This window comes from Sinocyclocheilus grahami, unplaced genomic scaffold (assembly GCF_001515645.1).
Source record: "Sinocyclocheilus grahami isolate Dianchi unplaced genomic scaffold, SAMN03320097.WGS_v1.1 scaffold2870.1, whole genome shotgun sequence".
Lineage (NCBI taxonomy): Eukaryota > Metazoa > Chordata > Actinopteri > Cypriniformes > Cyprinidae > Sinocyclocheilus > Sinocyclocheilus grahami.
Genome location: NW_015508045.1, coordinates 14,733 through 32,742, shown reverse-complemented (window position 1 = coordinate 32,742; position 18,010 = coordinate 14,733). Strand labels below are relative to the sequence as shown.

The following is an 18,010-nucleotide window of genomic DNA, read 5'->3' as shown; positions in this document are numbered from 1 at the left end:
TTAAACAAACACAACAAACAGTGAGTATGTTATTGTTTATAAAGCATTTATTCAAGAGTCACATTTAAGTATTTTGCTATATCATTGGAATACAAATGATCTATTTTCTCTCATCTCAGTACAGTATATGTCTGCTGTGCTTCTGCTATGGTATCACTGTAACGTTTAAAAACAGTTATATGAACACATAAATCAATTAGTTGTTACCTCTATTCATTTACATTCACCAGGATCTTAATATTCACATTTAAACATCATATGATACCCCTAAACCACAAAAATATGATGACTTCATTCACTTTACACATTTCACATGACAGCTTTTTATAGCACTACTACAAAATATCACCTAAATTAAATCAAATGTATTCCTGTGGAGTCGTTCACAGACGGCGCACACAGTGTTCAGCTAATAAAGATCCTCAGTGCAGGACAAAATATTTAGCAGATTTAGTTTCAATTGTCTGAAGGTCTTTATATTCTCCCTGTTCTTAAATGTCCAGGTATGAATGAGAAACCGCTTCAGACGATTCAGTGCGTGCAGGGAACTGAACAAATCATTCAAAGTGATTCATGTTTTCAGCAGCTCTGTTAATATTGATGAGCCTCAGACGATCAACACTCATTCAACAAGACATTCAGATCATCAGCAGATCATCTCTCTTTATTCTCAGTGTTTGCTGATAGAAACACATTATTTGAGTCAGGATATATGATAAAAGCCTAGTTCTCACAATATGTATACAACATAAACAATACAAAAAACTAACGCTAAAGTAAATAACTGCCCTAAAGCACCACAATATGCATGTCTAATCTAAATAGTTTGATTTTCTAATAACTATTCATTGTAATGAAGTAATTAACTCATTAAAGTTGTGTACAGAAACAAACAATGACCATAAAACATCTTCAAATAAAGAGCAACACAAAGCAGTATTTAATGATTTCAGTGTCACATTTGGTTCATATTTCGCTATATTAACATTTATGTCTGGATGTCTCACGCGGCTCATTATAGGCTCAATGTAACTTTGATACAATTAAATAAAAAAGAGAACAATCGCCCTGCTGAAAGAAACAATAGAAACCATCACATACATTCTAATGGTTTCCACTACTAATACCATTACAAACATTATCAAACCATCAACTTTTAAAACCATTAAAAACGGTTTACTCTGTGTTTTTCTATTAAGTATGGAAGTCCAAACTGTCACGGCGCGGTCAGGAAAGACACACCGTGTGAACGAGGGTTTGGGTCCAAATGCAGGCTTTATTTACACTGCTGGGGAAAACAAAGTAAAAACAGAAAACATAAACAGAGCTGAGACTCTGAGACACAGGCTGAGAACAGATACAGGAATCTGACGCAATGCGGCCACCTCTGGCTGCGTCAGTCACCGAAACAAACATTAATCATCCGCCCCGAGTGGCGTGGGGAAGGCGCCTAAATAGTCCTCATGACGGGCCACAGCTGTGTGAGAGTGAGTGTGTGCACAGGTGTGTGGAGTGCAGGTGATGGAGTCCCGGATGGGCGACAGCTGTGTGTGTGTGAGTGGGTGCCCAGGTGTGTGGTGTCAAGGTGACGGAGAAAGAGTCCGGGAGGAATGGGAGATGGCGACCTCTGGTGGTGAGAGGGAGAACACCAGACGCCAGCCCCTGACACAAACCTGCAGAAATAATAAATAAATAAATGTAACACGAAAGACAGAAATAAATGACTTGATAAAAACAAATATAGTAAAAATAAATAAATCTGGAAATAAATACATGTGGGAATAAATACATATCAAAAAATAAATAAATGCGTGAATAAATACATTTAAAAATAAATGAAGTAATAAATACATAGCCTAAATAAAATAAATATAAACTTCAATGAAATAATAAGTAAATAATACATTACAAATAAAGACTTAAATATACTACATAAATGAAAAGAGTAATACAATAAATTCATGTAACCCCCCAGTATATTTCCCCTCCTAATATGAGAAGGGAGTGGTTAAAAACCACTTTGTTTAATGTTTGGGTCCTGGTTTTATTTTTCTTTAGTATAGAATTATATGGTTATCTGTTCCTTTAAGAACGTTGGTTTGTACTAATGTTCGGTTGTAATTTACATGTTGAATACGTGGCTTTTACAATCAAGTTTGAGTTGACCTTGTATTCATTGGACTATAAGTCGATAAACCCACCTAATGCATGGGTGGAGGTTGTGTATTATTGGTTCTTGTGAAGTTGAGGAGGGGGAAGGAAAAAGGATCGGGAGAGTGCGGACAGAAGAAGAGGCATCGCGGGTGTGAGAGTGACAGAAATCAAGATGAATCCGAACAGGATTGGTTGATTTAATGTATTTAGTCTTCAAGGGGGAAGCAGTGACTACTTCATCCAGCCGACCGCTGGTTAATGTTAGCTGTTCTCACAACAGTCTGCGATGGGCGGAAGTGATGAGTCATCGGTCAGTTATTTGAAACTACACAACGAGCTTGAAACTGTCATTTAGTAGTGAAGTTACAGACCGTGTATGGAAAGCCGTTGTAACATTTAATCTATAAGCCGTACTAGTATCTATTTTCATGGTACTAGTACCTATTTTTTAGATACTAGTATCTTTTCCATTAAGTACTAGTACTTATTCATTAGGTACTAGTGCTTATGCTTTATCTACTAGTGCTTTAATGAATAAGTACTAGTACTTAATGGAAAAGATACTAGTATCTAAAAAATAGATACTAGTACCATGAAAATAGATACTAGTACGGCTTACAGATTAAATGTTAAAACGGCTTGCCATAGACCGTGAGTGCTGTAGACTTAGTTTATCAGCGTGAATAACGGTGATCCAGAGGAGCTGCAGGACCCGACGCCCAGGTAGCGCTCTGAGCCGCCGAGGGGTTCAGGGGTCCCGCAGCGAGGGATCGCCGAGGGGTTCAGGGGGCCAATTATCTGTTTATTTTCATGGCCACAACGATCACCAGCAACGGTACAGGCCTGCAACGGGGGTGAGAGTGGTGTGTGTGTGTGTGTGTGTGTGTGTGTGTGTGTGTGTGTGAGAGAGAGAGAGAGAGTGTGTGCGCGCGTTTTTGTGACAAATGAGGACATAAATGTGTATAATGACAAAGGTATGACAGGTATTACAAGGAGAAGGTGACTTTTCAGGACATTACCCCATGTCCCCACTTTTCAAAACGCTTATAAATCACACAGAATGGAGTGTATTGAAAATCTGAGATAGCACAAAGTCTCCTGTGAGGGGTAGGTTTAGGGGTAGGGTTGGTGTAGGGCAATAGAATATACGGTCTGTACAGTATAAAAACCATTACGCCTATGGGATGTCCCCACTTTTCACAAAAACAAACCTGAGTGTGTGTGTGAGTGTGAGTGGGCCCACGTGAGTTAAGCTAGTTACTTGTTGCATTGCAATTGCAATATCTAAGGAACAGTTTGTTATTGTATTTCCATTGAACTTGTGATCACGTTTAAATTGCAATAAGTGTGCGTTTGGAACACACTGTTAAGAGGTGCGGTACAAAGGGGCGGTCTGGCTAGAGCCTCTAATAGGTTGTTTGGGGAGACCAATTTAATTGCTGCGACATTTGTACATTTTCATTGGTCTTTTTTTCCCCCCCATCTCTTTTAATTTTATTTTGTTAAATAAATACTGTCATAGTGTTACTTTTAAGTGGTTTCAGTAAAGTCATTACGGGTTAAGGGAAACTATCTATGAGTAAATGTTTCAACGGAACCCCCTACTGTGTTGACTCAAATTGACATATGAGGGCATTTTATAGTTAACCTCGTAACTTTCGAATCAGTGGTTTAGGAGAGGTTCCTAAGTTTATTTAGTCGAGAGACTATCCCAGTTCGAATCCTAAGTGCTCAGGTAAGCCACCCTGAGAGGGAAGAGGGTGCTACATTCAGGATTATGTTTTATTTCAAATGAACTATATTTATTTTTATCATTTATTTATTTGTTTTCCTGTTATATATTTATTTATTTATTTTTAATTTCTTAAAAATAGGTTTTTAAGAAATTAATATAGGTTTGGTCCTCCATAATTTTTAACAAGCCACCAATAAGAGGTTAACGATTACCAGTAGAGACCTACAGTGACCATTACAGTTTCTATTAAAACCAAGATGATTCCCATTATAACCAGTAAAACCATTACAAACTCTTTGATGGTTTCTATTCCATACCCAACACCACCACCACCACCAGGGCAGACTATGCAGCTTTATTTATATTCATAATGTTTATTTTGTGTACCTACCTCTGTATGATGGATTTAGGCTAGTGACTCTTTTGTTCACATCTGAAAATAGTGTAAAATATTAAAGTGTGAAATAATAAATATAATTTAAATGCATGATGTGAATGTGCTTAAACGTATGTCTTTTCCTTCAGGTTTGAAATTCCTGCAGCATGGCGTCTGCACAGCGATCTGCTAAAGAGTACCTCAGAAACACCAGGAAAGACCTGGTGACTGGCATGAAAAACCTTCCTCTGATCATTGAGAGTCTTCATCAGAAGAAGGTTTTCAGTGTCTATGAGGTTGATGCTCTCAAAGCCGAGAGCTCCGAGTTTGAGAAAGCCAGAAGTATATTGGATTGGGTTATTAACAAAGGTGATGAGGCCAGTTATGAATTACTCAAGATTCTGGATGTCACTAAGAAGACGACATTAGATCCTGGTTTACACCCCTGGATCAGCTATTTTCCCTTCAAAGAAGAAGACGCAGAGGCCAGCTATTCAATTGGTGAGTAGAGAAATAAAAGATCATTTTGGTGAAATTAACTAGGATACTGGTCTCCTGTACTCATACTCGTATTCGTTAAAATGCCCCGATACCAAACGCCGATACCACACAGCATGTGATAAGTGCCATATTCAGACAAAGAAACACCGACAACAGAACAACAGACAGCAGAATGGAGTTAAGGATGTCTACTACGAAGTATATGTATGCAATGAATATAATGTTAAACATTCAGTATTAACGCCTGTATAGCTGGTGTGCGTGAGCTGATAAACATCACGCTGAGTGGATTGAGCGCACGGTGGCGCAGATGCGCGAGCTTGTCGAGTGAATATATCTTTCTCACAGACATCACTGGAAAGCTTGTAGTTCGGTCGGATATGTCAAAAACAAGTAAGTAAAACAATGCACAAGTTACTTAACGGTAGGGAGAGAGAGAGAGTGCGCGCGCAATTCTGTTGTGTGATCTTTGATGTCCACCCACTTAGCACACGCATCATTTGGATTAAAACTAAATCGTAAAAATAAAACCATTCACTATAAACATCATTTATTTTCAACCTTAAGCATACACGACTTTCTGGCGAAAGTGAAACTAGCAGCCTGTGTGAAATGCGCTAGACTGTACTTTTCTGCATCAGTAGAAATACCTGCACGCCTTGCGCGTGTTTTGCTTGCTTGAGTGTTTCTGCATTATATGAGTGGCTTTGGAAAATAAATCGCAGCACGTTTCAGATGAAAAAACGTGACTTCTATTTCTGAAAATATCACAGTTAGGAGATTTATAACGAGTGGTTCCCTGCATTATTACAGCAAAGCACGTGATTACAGTACTGAGCCGCTGCAATGGAGCAGCTCTAATGCTATTAAATTAAAGATGATGTACCACAGAGCAAAAAAAATGAACAGTAAAAGTAACAAAAACTTGTAAAATACATTTAATGGAAATAACCGAAGGATATACAGTGAAACCAAACACGATTCAGAGACCAGATATAATTTTTTATATTTTTTTACTAGTGGGTGCAGGACACTATAATTCATTAATGTAAGTGAGGATAGCAAAATAAAATAAGCTGTAACAAATCATACCCAAAAATTATTTTGGATGAAGTTAACCAACTAACATTATACATACCCTTTTGGTTTCTGTACCTAATATTTAAAAAAAGTACAAATGCAATAAAAATATCGGTATCGGTACTCGGTATCGGCAAGTACCAAAAATAAAAGTATCGTATCGGGCGAGTACTGGAAAAAGTGGTATTGGTGCATCCCTAAAATTAACACATTTAAACTATTTCAATATTTTTTTATGCATTTGTTGCTATTTTAGGTACAAAGCCCTGTAAAAACTACCAGACACAGCTCAAGACGAAAGCAAGAAGTATCTTGAAGAACCAAAGGAAATGTTTCTGTAAACATCTGGATGACAAGGTACAAGGAAACTTAGGTTTTATACCTCTGGTTTTAGAGACCGACTCTGCGGTAAAAACTCGTCAATGCAAAATACAATTGAAAAAAAAAAATGCAAAAAGCTACAGCCCAAGAAGCTGAGAGATTACATTCCTAACGAGGAACAAGCACGGTCACCTGAGGACCTCCTGAGATGGCAGGTCAAAAGCATCCTCATCATTGGCAAACCTGGAGTAGGAAAGACTACCGTTGTCCAGGAAATGCTGCGACTTTGGGGCAGAGAAGGATGACAGACAGATAGACTACATGTTTTACTTTGATGAAAGTGTTTTGGCCCACAGTTCTAGCACTGCCAGCTTGGAAGCTCTTTTGTTTGATGTGTATATAAAACCAATGGAAAAAGACAGAAAAGAAGTATTTCAAGAAATTGAGGAAAACTCTGAGAATGTTGTCATTGTGTTTGATTGTGTGATGGGTTTGGGAAAAAATGTAATCTTATCAAAGATAATGACGCACGAGCTCCTGCCTGATGCCAAGATTGTGATCACATGCAGATCAGAGGAGGAAGAGGATCCACTTTTCTCTGACTGGCCGACACGGACAGTGTATGTCCAAGGATTCAGTGAAGAGTCTATCAACACTTACTATCAGAAGATGTTGGGTCATAATACTGTTCTTCTAGAAGTTGTTTTGAAGAATCAAGAGCTGTTCAGTCTTAGTCACGTGCCATTGTATGCATTCATGATTGTAGACTTGATTAAGTTTAAAAATGACACTGTATGCAATCGTCCACACACAGTCACTGAAATGTACATCCACATTTTCCGTCTTGCTGTGAAGAAACATGGGAATAAACAAAATAAGCAAATAGACAAGTACCTGAAAGAGAAGAAAGATCAGATTCATCCCTTGATGGAAAATGCTTTCAATGCAACTATGCAGAAGTGCCTGAACCTTCCAGGTTTCAGCAGTGATGAGACGGACATTTGTCATGCTTTTCTGAAAATGATCACAACTACAGACTCGCCAACATCTGCAACGACATACTGTGCATTTCTCCACAACACAATGCAGGAATTCTTCTCGGCTTTGTGGCTTCTTGGACATCCAGATGAAATTGCATGCATGCATACATCTGGCTGTAATTGGTTCTGCACATTTTGCTCATCTCAAACAAGCCTCTATGTACTCCCGTGTGTGTTCAGTGGTCAGTCTGTCTCTCTCATCTTGTGTGAATGTAGGCAGATCAGTGAGTTATAGTTACAGAGGGTGCTTTGTGAGTCTCTGTTGCATTTAGCTTAGTAACTAATATGCTGTATGTAGAAATAAGTTGGCATTTTGCAAAGTTATTTGTTCTAAACCTAATGGAAATTCTTGCTGAAGCAAGACACAAAGAATAGAAACACATTATGGCAACAATATATGTAAAAAAATAATGTTCTGACTTTTGAGTGATTTGATGTTTTTTGTAACTATTCAAATGCATTTTGTTTGTTTGACCACAATATCATTGTTGAGAAGGGGCATCTTTGAGTAACTTTGAAAAATCTGCATTTTAAGACTTATATCTGTGAGTTACCCTGTTAAATGGACAGCTGCAATTAGCATCCATAACCCCTAGACATATCTTAGCATTGTCTGGTGGGCATAATCCTAAAAAAAATAAATCAAGTCAATCAGTACATGCTCTTATGTTTGATTTCTTTGTTGCAGGTTAAACACTTGTAAAGATCCACTGAAGCAAATCACCTTCTTTTGCTGGATCTGTGCTCTCATGTGAAGCACTACGAGACTCAAACAGGCAGGAGTTATCTTCCAGCATTACAGTCAGTTTTCCAGTCACCTGATGTCTGGTTCATAGATCTCTCAGAGAGAAAGAGCTCCGTCCTCCTGGAAGTGCTGAAGCTCCAGACAGAGAAGAAATCAGTAAAGCTGAGAAGATGTTCAGAGGAAGAGAGTGAAGTGAAGAGTGTCCTTCAATGTCTGCAACACATCTCACAGCTGGGGTGAGAAAATCTCTGGCTACTTACAGTTATTGTGAAATATGATTTAACATGTTTTCTGGTCTTAATGAGTGTCTTTAGATTAGGGCTCTGTTTTGTTTCAGTGTTAGCTATAGAGTGATGCATTCTGACCATTCACTACATCTGATCTCATTTTTGTGTCAACGGCTAAATCTAAGCTCAGTTTTTGTGCAGGGTGAGATACAGCTGGCTGAGGGTGAAAGTGCTCACTGTGCTGTATTTCTCTTTCTTTCTATCTCTCGTAAATGAACACTTGATGAATTCCTCTTTTCTGAGAATAGAATATAAGTGGATATCACTAAACCACAAGCTTCCCAGTGTTTTCAGAAACCCAGTGCTTTTATCCTCAGCAGAGAGAGAGAGAGCGTGTGTGCACATGGTTTCTAAATTGACAAAAATTAGTAACACATTTATCAGATAATTCTGTATTGACCAAGTGTGAAGCTCTGTTTCGGGGATTACGTCTCTTTATATCAGGCAACTCAGTTGTGTTCCTCTGCAGCCAGATTGAACCTAGTTGTAGCCTATATATTATACTCTATTCATATTTTTTAGGAACCTTGCACTTTTCCACTCCGTTTTAAATGCTGTTCTTGTCTTCACATTAAGTGCGGTCCACTGCTGCGTGCTGCGATATCAACACAGAAACAGCTCGATACCCGTATCGTCAAATACCTGTAGAGATACATCGTCTTATCAAACACATCTCTACTGGGTACCTCCAAGAAAATCCCCATCCTCTCCTCCTGATTACCTGCAGACTTTGCACAAATTACATCCCATATAGCACTGCATTTCAGCTAAAACATGATCAAATTAGATCCATTTTTGTTGAATTATGTACAGTATTATATTTATGAAAATTCACTCAAATTAATGAAGTGTTTGGTTCTTGATTGTATATTATCAGGTTCTGGGGCATTTATAATAAAGAAGAACGGATGTCTGCATTAAGAGTCCTGCTGAATCTCTGTGTTGCTGCAGTAGAAACTGACAAAGATGCAGGAACAAGATTCTCGACTCTGCTGTCATCTGTGTGCAGCTACAAAACCTTCCCTTTTGATAAAGAGAATGAAGATTATGATGCTGGTGAACAGAGTGATTTTATGCTGGATCTGTGCTCTCATGTGAAGATCTACGAGACTCAAACAGGCAGGAGTTATCTTCCAGCATTACAGTCAGTTTTCCAGTCACCTGATGAATGGATCATAGATCTCTCAGAGAGAAAGAGCTCCGTCCTCCTGGAAGTGCTGAAGCTCCAGACAGAGAAGAAACCAGTAGAGCTGAGAAGATGTTCAGAGGAAGAGAGTGAAGTGAAGAGTGTCCTTCAGTGTCTGCAACACATCTCACAGCTGAGGTGAGAAAATCTCTGGCTACTTACAGTTATTGTGAAATATGATTTCTGCATAAGCTGGAACATGTTTTCTGGTCTTAATGAGTGTCTTTAGATTAGAGGCTGTGTTTTGTTTCAGTGTAAGCTATAGAGTGATGCATTCTGACCATTCACTACATCTGATCTCATTTTTGTGTCGATGGCTAAATCTAAGCTCAGTTTTTGTGCAGGGTGAGATACAGCTGGCTGTGGGTCTGAATACTCATCGTATCTGTGGATGTTTGAGCACAAATTATGGGTGCATTTATGGGGCATCTTTGTAGATTCAACCAGTGGATGCTAGTAAAGTACATGTGCTAAAAGAAGTAGCTAACAATAACAGCTAACTGTTAACATCATGATGGTGTGCACGAGTAGATCAGTATAATTAATTATGCTTACATTATCATTTAATTTTGATCAATATGATTAATTATACTTAAAACGTTTACGTACTCACGTTCACAGTGGAGCAGTTCATAGAGTTTAAGTTTGAACTTGGACTCGAGTATAAAGAAATACAGAGACACATCTTGAAGTGCTGCTTGCTGGAAGGACCTGAAGTAATCCCAGAAGGTGCTCTTTGGTTGGGTTTGAATCAGCTATTACAAGACGGGGCTCGAAATGGTGCTCCCAACTTAAAAAAGTTAGGAGCTCCAGCAAAAATGTATGAGCATCACAACTACAAATGATATATTAACAGATTTTATCCTTACATTCTTAACTTTAATGCAGATTTTTATTGGTTAATATTAGCTGTCAATCTCTCAGTCACTGCTTTCTGCTAACTACTGTGAGAAAAAGAAAGGGCTGAAGAAGAGAGAAAATGAAAAGAACACTGACAGATTTCTTTTGTAAACAACCTAAAGTTAAGCTCTTCTTTGGCGAGGGTTAGGATGGTGTATGCGGTGTTAAATTTTACATTCAGCTCTGCGAGTTGCACCGAACGGCTGACAGCTAGGGGTGTGCGATATTGACAAAAAATTATATCTCTATTTTCTGGGATTTTATCAATAATAATTTGACTGAGTGTTACTGTGCTGATATCTTAAGGACTACCGTGGACACCTGACTCCTAAAATGTTTTATATTTATCATATTCTGTGTGGTGGTCAGTTCACAGCAGTGACAGAAATTAATATTTTCCCGTAAGTTTAAATAGATTTTTACCTTTTATGGTCATTTTTACCTTAAAGCCATTTTTTCTAAAAGTGTGCATTATCATTTGAGTCAAATTCTTATATTTAATCAGTCAATTATAATAAGACCTTTGGGCTGTTATCAAGCAAATGAAAGTATCAATCAACAAAATTCATCTTTGCAATGCAGAGTAAACACAGAAGCTGCATCTGAAGTGGCATTTACACGCATTTACACACTGATTTAATATTGTAAACATAAAACGTTACTGATATAATACTGATATTTGAAATATTTGAAACTTTAAATGTGAAATTAAAACTGCCAGCAGGTGTCAGCAAGTCACTGTTAATAAGTGAGTAATTGCGATTGAACCGAATCATTTAACAAGTGATTCATTCAGGAACGAAACACCGTCATGTTGCTCAGAGACGCAAAACAGCGCTGTGACTGTTTGGAATTTTTTTTGTTGGCGAAAACAAGCAAAATAGTGTCTAAAATGTAAATCTCTTAATATTAACTTATTTTTTTTATTGAACGGTTGTTTAAAATTAATATCACATTTGTAATCATGCTGATTTTTGGAGGAAAAAATGGCACTCTTCTTGTGATATTGATTAACTATATGAAATGATATAAAGGCCCCATGCATATCTTGAATTTTGTGATGCATTTTAATAGACTGAATCATGCCGTGAAAGAACACACTCTAAATGCGCACGCGCACTAATCTAACCTGATTGTAGGATTTGGAAATTTTGAGTTTATCTTTAAAGGACTGTGGAAGGGATCACTTGCCCTGGTGGGCTGGTCAGAACCCAGGAACTCAGTCAACAACAGTTCTTTCTTTGATGACTTTACTGTGCTATGGAGCATGTAATAGGTGTGGTCTGTCCAAAGATAACAAATACAATGAAGTGAGTAATACAAACTTAAAATCCAATAATTTGACATTATCAATATTACTGGAAATAAGTGAAATGCTACAGCTCAATGGATTGCCATATTAGCAGTCAGAACCCAGGAACTCAGTCAACAACAGTTCTTTCTTTGATGACTTTACTGTGCTATGGCGCATGTAATAGGTATGGTCTGTACAAAGAGAACAAATACAATAAAGTGAATAATACAAACTTCAAATCCAATAATTTGACATTATCAATATTACTGGAAATAAATGAAATGCTACAGCTCAATGGATTACCATATTAGCATCTGAATAGGCCATTTAACCACAATCTTCATTAACACACTTATACTTGCAATTCTCAATAGACAGATGAACTATCTCAACGTAGAACATGAGAACAGTAGAAATAAAGCGATTATAGAATTTCACGGTAGATATACATAACGTGCATGTAAACAGGCGCTGGTTATACATGCTCAATCATTTGAAAATAATTACCATAGCTGCAAATGCTGGCAAGATTACAACTTAATCTCAATATTAAGCATAATTTAACAAGAACAACTCACTTTACAGGATGCAAGCACACATATTACACCTGGATTTGGATCGGCTCGCATCTCTTCTCTCAAACTTTGCTGCGCAATCTTAAAATGGTGACAAGTCTTACAAGGGCAACAAGTCTTAAAGGGGCCACGCACGCAAGCCGTTTGTACACTGATAGACTTCACGTCATGTATGCGTGCACTCTCTGTAGGAGTGTTTTGTTTGGATTTTGCGATATACTCGATAATGTCAAACCGATGTCCTGATCTAGTGTTCGTCTGTGTCCGGTGTTGACAGGCTGCTGTTTGTGTGATGTCCAGAGTCATTCAGAGAGCTCACTCCGACACAAAGACTCGGCTGATTCTGCAGGACTGTGAGATTCATACAGCTGGAGTGAATCAGCTGTTCCCAGTGTTACATTCTGTTCAGCTCTGGTGAGAAACACCAACAGATCACATTCACACACAGATCCAATATAAAAGCATTCAGTATATATAACTCATTTCTTGCGCTCTGTCTTTCAGCTGTGATAAACCTCTGCTGCTTCAGTTTCTGGCTCATGTGAGGCCTGAGGAAGCTCAGTCTCTCTCTGGAGCTCTGGGTGAGGAGCTGGATCTCAGTCAGACTCAGCTGGATCCGCAGGTCTGTAGAGGTCTGGAGCTGATTCTGGAATATTCTGAAGGACTGACAGAACTGGATCTGAGTCAGTGCCGTCTCACCGATCACAGTCTGGATCTGCTGCTCCCAAACCTCCACAAAGCTCAAAACATTGAGTGAGTGACTGAAGAAACTCAAAGTGTACATTTCTCAAGTATAATGTAATAGTTCTTACATTCCTGGTTTGTTTTTTGATCTCAGTTTTAGTGGCAATAGCATCACTGACGCTGGGGCTGAGAAAATCCACAGGATCGTCACTCACAACAGTAACATAAAGACAGTAAGGTGTGTGTCTGAGTGTCACAATGTGACGGAGTGAAAATCATTAAACATGTTAAGAGTGTGTTTCATTTACATGTATTCATTTATCAGATGCTAAGCGACTTACAGATGAGGAATACAGGCAGCGAGTTGTAGCTAATAACAGTGTTTATGTATCTCTGTAGGCTCTTCAACAACAGAATTGAATCCAGAGAGCTCTTCAGGACAGACCCCCGATTTGAGATCTGGTGATGCCAGTAAACTCTCTCTGGAATCAACAAACAGGTGAAATAACCAGTGGGAAATAATAAGGTAACAGGGGTAAAAAGCTTTGAGGAATCTGCCCATCAGAGTCCCAAAGAAAAATCAAGCCACCAGTTTGTAAACCACATTCATTTTTATCATCACTTTCAATCATAATCAGCAGTTAGGGTTTCTGTTGCATTAACTGTGTTTTGTAAAATGACAAAATCAATCTTCTTTGTAAACTGTCTTGCCCCTTCTCCACACTTTATATTATTTGCGTCATGCTGACTTTATTTTTTAATTGCATACCAAAAAAAAAAAAAAAACTAGTTTGCATGTAAAACTACTGACATAAATCCTTATGAATGTTGAAAAATACAAGATTTCAGGAAAAATACTGCAGCTTTGACAACTTGCTGTTTCAATATCCACTTTGTTCCTGTAGAGGGCAGCAACAAGGGCCAAGAAAATCCACAGCGAAGGTGGCAAGGAGGAGATAGACATCAAAACAACCAAAATAAAGAGCAAGTGCATTTATACCATTGACTAGCTAATCCTCCCCTCTTCATCCTAAAGAAGAGAAAGATCATTTGCAAGCAAGAAGTGTTTCACTGTCTGATCTCTGTTTACTGTAAACGCAATACAAGAGAGACATTATACTGAGGACATCACACTTACCTCCTACATGTGACTGAAGTGTTTGGCTAGTTAGGCAGGAGGGTCAAACCCACTTTTGTTTTTACAGCTACAGTATTCATGTCATGGTACTAAAGCAGTTAGGATATGTCACAACTGTATTACAGATGTTTGCAGGACTTTCCTCCTACTGTTACTTCTGTCTGTTTTTCAATTTTTTTTAATGATAACTTGATTTTTGTATTGAATCCTGTGTAGTGGTCTTGGCCAGTATTAATCTGTGGGTATGATCATAAACTGTTACTGTAATTAATTGAAATAAATGCATAATAAATAAATCCAACATGCTTTTGGAAACTTTAACCATGTTTTGCTTTTCTTGACTTTTCCTAAATCTTGAATCATTTTCGATGATAATCACGATATCACTTTATTTCATGCTTTATTTTCTTGGGCACAATGGATATTGAATCATTACTCGGAAACAGACCTTAAGATTTTGTCTTTCTGAATTCATAGCTTCTGGATTTGAGATGTGTTTATCTGATTTTAGCAGTGCTTTTGAGCAATATATTCTAAGGTAGAGAAATAGAGGACGATCTGATGGAGATGCACATTATATGGGTATGATAAGGGTACTTGTATTGTCCTCGTCAGGGTTTATGAACATGACTGTTGCCATGACGATTCCATTTCCACAGACATGCTGGAACAACGGCTCCAATCACTGAAACAATCTCAGAGCTTTTTCAGTTGCTCAATGAATACGTCTGTACGACAAGAGAGTGCTTACAGAGCATAAAAGCATCTCAACATCTTTTGGAAAGAGATGAGCAGCTGTTGAAGTGCCTCCTATACATATTCAACAATATTACACTTCAGTGAGGTTTATTTTGAAGAGAGATACACTGCAAAAAGTATTTTCTTACTCTGTATTTTTGTCTTGTTTTCCAATATAAATATCTACAGGCAGGTGAGTCATATCAGGGTGGGATCAAATCTCTGCAGGAAAGTGGCCTGGAAGGGCCAAGTTTGCCCATCACTGCTCTAGAAGCTTGTGTTCTGCAAGTGAACGTACGACGCATTATTGTGCCATCTCAAAGAGGCACAAAATCACTTCCACTGACTTTTTCATTAACTGTTCCCTCCTTAATGACCTGCCCAACTCAATCCGAGCAGCTGAGTCCTTAGCCATCTTCAAGAATCGGATACAACACTTCACCCATCTTTACTTGACTCTAACAAGCCCATGAAGATGACAACAAACACATTCAAAACATAACTCAATACAGCCTATATTTGTAATGATTTATAATATCTAAAACACAGAAGTGCGGGAAATGTGGTCTCACCAGGAGTCGAGCTGCTGTTCAGCTTTACTTTCACTTTCGGTTCCGCTCGAACAGGTGCAGTGATGTCATCGCCACCATCACCTGGATCTGGTGGCTACGGTGACCTCGGAATAAGAGAGAAACAGACTAATATTAGCGTAGATGCCATTCTTCTAACAATGTAGCAAGTACATCGGTGAATAGATTATACAATTAGCCGGTACTGGCCCGATTCTGGATTCCAAACGGAAATGTATATGAAATACAGACCTATATTTATTTAATTAATATCAACAACAAAATGTACCAAAGCAATATTAGCTTGTTTGCTAAATTAAGTAGGCTACTTGGATTAGTATAACTGCTCATGTAATTAATTGCTTCACTAAAAACTACAAAAAATGTATTAAAGACTTCCTCCAGTTTTTATAACAATGTTGTTTCCACACACACACACACACACACACACACTCACACACACATGCTCTTCCCCCCTCACCCCCCGAAAGAATGACACCATATAAAAATAAGAAATATGAGAATTTATTTGAATTTATTTTTGAAAAAGTGATCAACATATGCATAAAAACACTATAAAAACTCTAAGAACACTCGGGACCTCAAGTTTATCCTAAAAGACGGACAGAATTAATGAAAGAGAGAGATAGTAAGTCAGACCTCAATAATCTCAATGGTAAATGATAACAAGATTTGAAGCATAGGCTACCTTAAGAATTTCTTTGTTGTAGGGCCTGCTCTCTTCTTCCAAGCCATCTGTGTAAACTTCTCAGTTTCTCCATCCAGCACCCTGCAGTATTTGCAGAAAAAAAGCACTCTTTGGCAAGTATCATAGCCTGTGAAACAGTACAGTTTACAGCTATTTGAGTAATAGAGTATTCAAAATGTAATATGTAAAATGTCAGTAAAATTAATATTAATTTTAGCCCTACTCGACCACTCACAACACCCTGACTCAAACACAACAAAATTAATCTTAATATATTATGTCTGATTTTAATATCCTAAAAGAAACCATATATTCACACATCTAAATATAACATTCAATTACTTACATGGCACAGGTGAACTCTTTTCAGATGATCTTGACAAATCTGACAAAAATATGAAAAAGCAATCACAAAAAGATTAAAAGTTGTATAGCAGGAAGGCACATTACACTACTCGCATACAGTATGTTGTTTAATTAAATAATTAAATTTCACTAACCAACTACAAAATACATTAATAGAATGGATGATGCTACACTGTAAAATAAATAAATACATAAAAACTGCTGCATGGCATATATTTAATACCTAAATACAAATATTGAGAAAGTGTTTGACAGTCAACTGAAAATATATACTTACAAAGCCAAAGACACTCAGTGCTGTGGAGCCTTTGGGGCGAAGCAGCTACTGACAAAAAACAAAGGGGAGAAAAAGAAAAAGCAGCACTCAATAGGAGTCAGAAAATGCATATATCTGTACAAATTAAAATGTACTCATTTTTAATAAATGATTATTGATCAGTGTGTTGAGCATGGCAAATCCAAGATGCAGGATGACTGCTAGATTAATCACTTACAGCAATCTGAAAAAGAAAGAAAAAAAAAACAATAAATATTTTCATTATTTTACTTGAAAATGACTTTTCTTCTTCCCTGGTGTATACACAGGCCCAAATGTTTTACTTTTATTGTAAGCCTTTGTTATTAAAAAGCAGAATTATTATTATCGCATAGGGAGATAACGCGCCATTGTCGCAAATCACGTTATACAGATTAACGGCATTAACGGCATTAACGGTAATTAACGGTGCTGAAGAGCGGGCCGTAGAAAATAAAGACGGAAAGATCGTTTATGTGAACAGTAGGCTTTAGATGTGGTACATTTAAATGACAGTCCATAAATTGTATACTTATGTACAGTACACAATAAATACTTTACCTCAGAAAAGCTCTCCCAAGTGATGTCCGTTCAGTCAAAAGGGAGTCTTGGCTGTGCGCGTGAATTGATGGACCGCAGCTTATATAACCTCTGGTTCTTTCGCGGGCTTCGCACGTGAGGTGTAAAATAGTCAAAGTTATATTTATATCTATTTTACTCATTTATTTTTTTATCATTTGAGATGTACATTTAAGTCACGTTATACTTCACGTTGTATTTCCCTGGCAAATTAAGAAAAAAAATGTATATATATATTTTACCAGAAGATGGCAGCAGAGGACCACTTATTGGCTCATTCTACTCACTGAGTTTTGCGGTTTGATTTTTATTTGGACATAATAAAACCACTATTATAACATTTGAAATCATATTTTGTTAAAGTTTACCACTTCATTCTGAGATCAAGCCTGAAAATGGTGTTATAAAGGGGAAACCTAGTGAAAGCATTTTATTCAACCCAGTCTCACGGCAGTTCGTGATATAGTCACGAAATTTAATCTATTGACTCGTGTTCATGGACACGAATTTCCCTCTTTTTTCGTGTCACTCAGCACGAATTTCCATCAAATGTATTTCAAAAGGAAATATCTTTCGTGCCCTCCACCACGTTTTTCTTTTTGCCACTGGGTACCACAGACGCTGTATATTTTTTTTCTGATTTGTTATTCTTTTTTATATTCAAGCATTATTACTCAACATATAATCAGGAAATTGTGTCCTTCTTTTTATTGCTTTATATTCTGTAATCTACTTGCT

At 37.6% G+C, this 18,010-nt stretch overlaps 1 pseudogene; it reads left to right on the top strand.

Annotated features, from left to right (window-relative positions):
* Nucleotides 1-4,418: 4,418 nt before the first annotated feature.
* On the top strand, nt 4,419-14,034 carry LOC107575756 (uncharacterized; annotated as a pseudogene).
* Nucleotides 14,035-18,010: the final 3,976 nt, after the last annotated feature.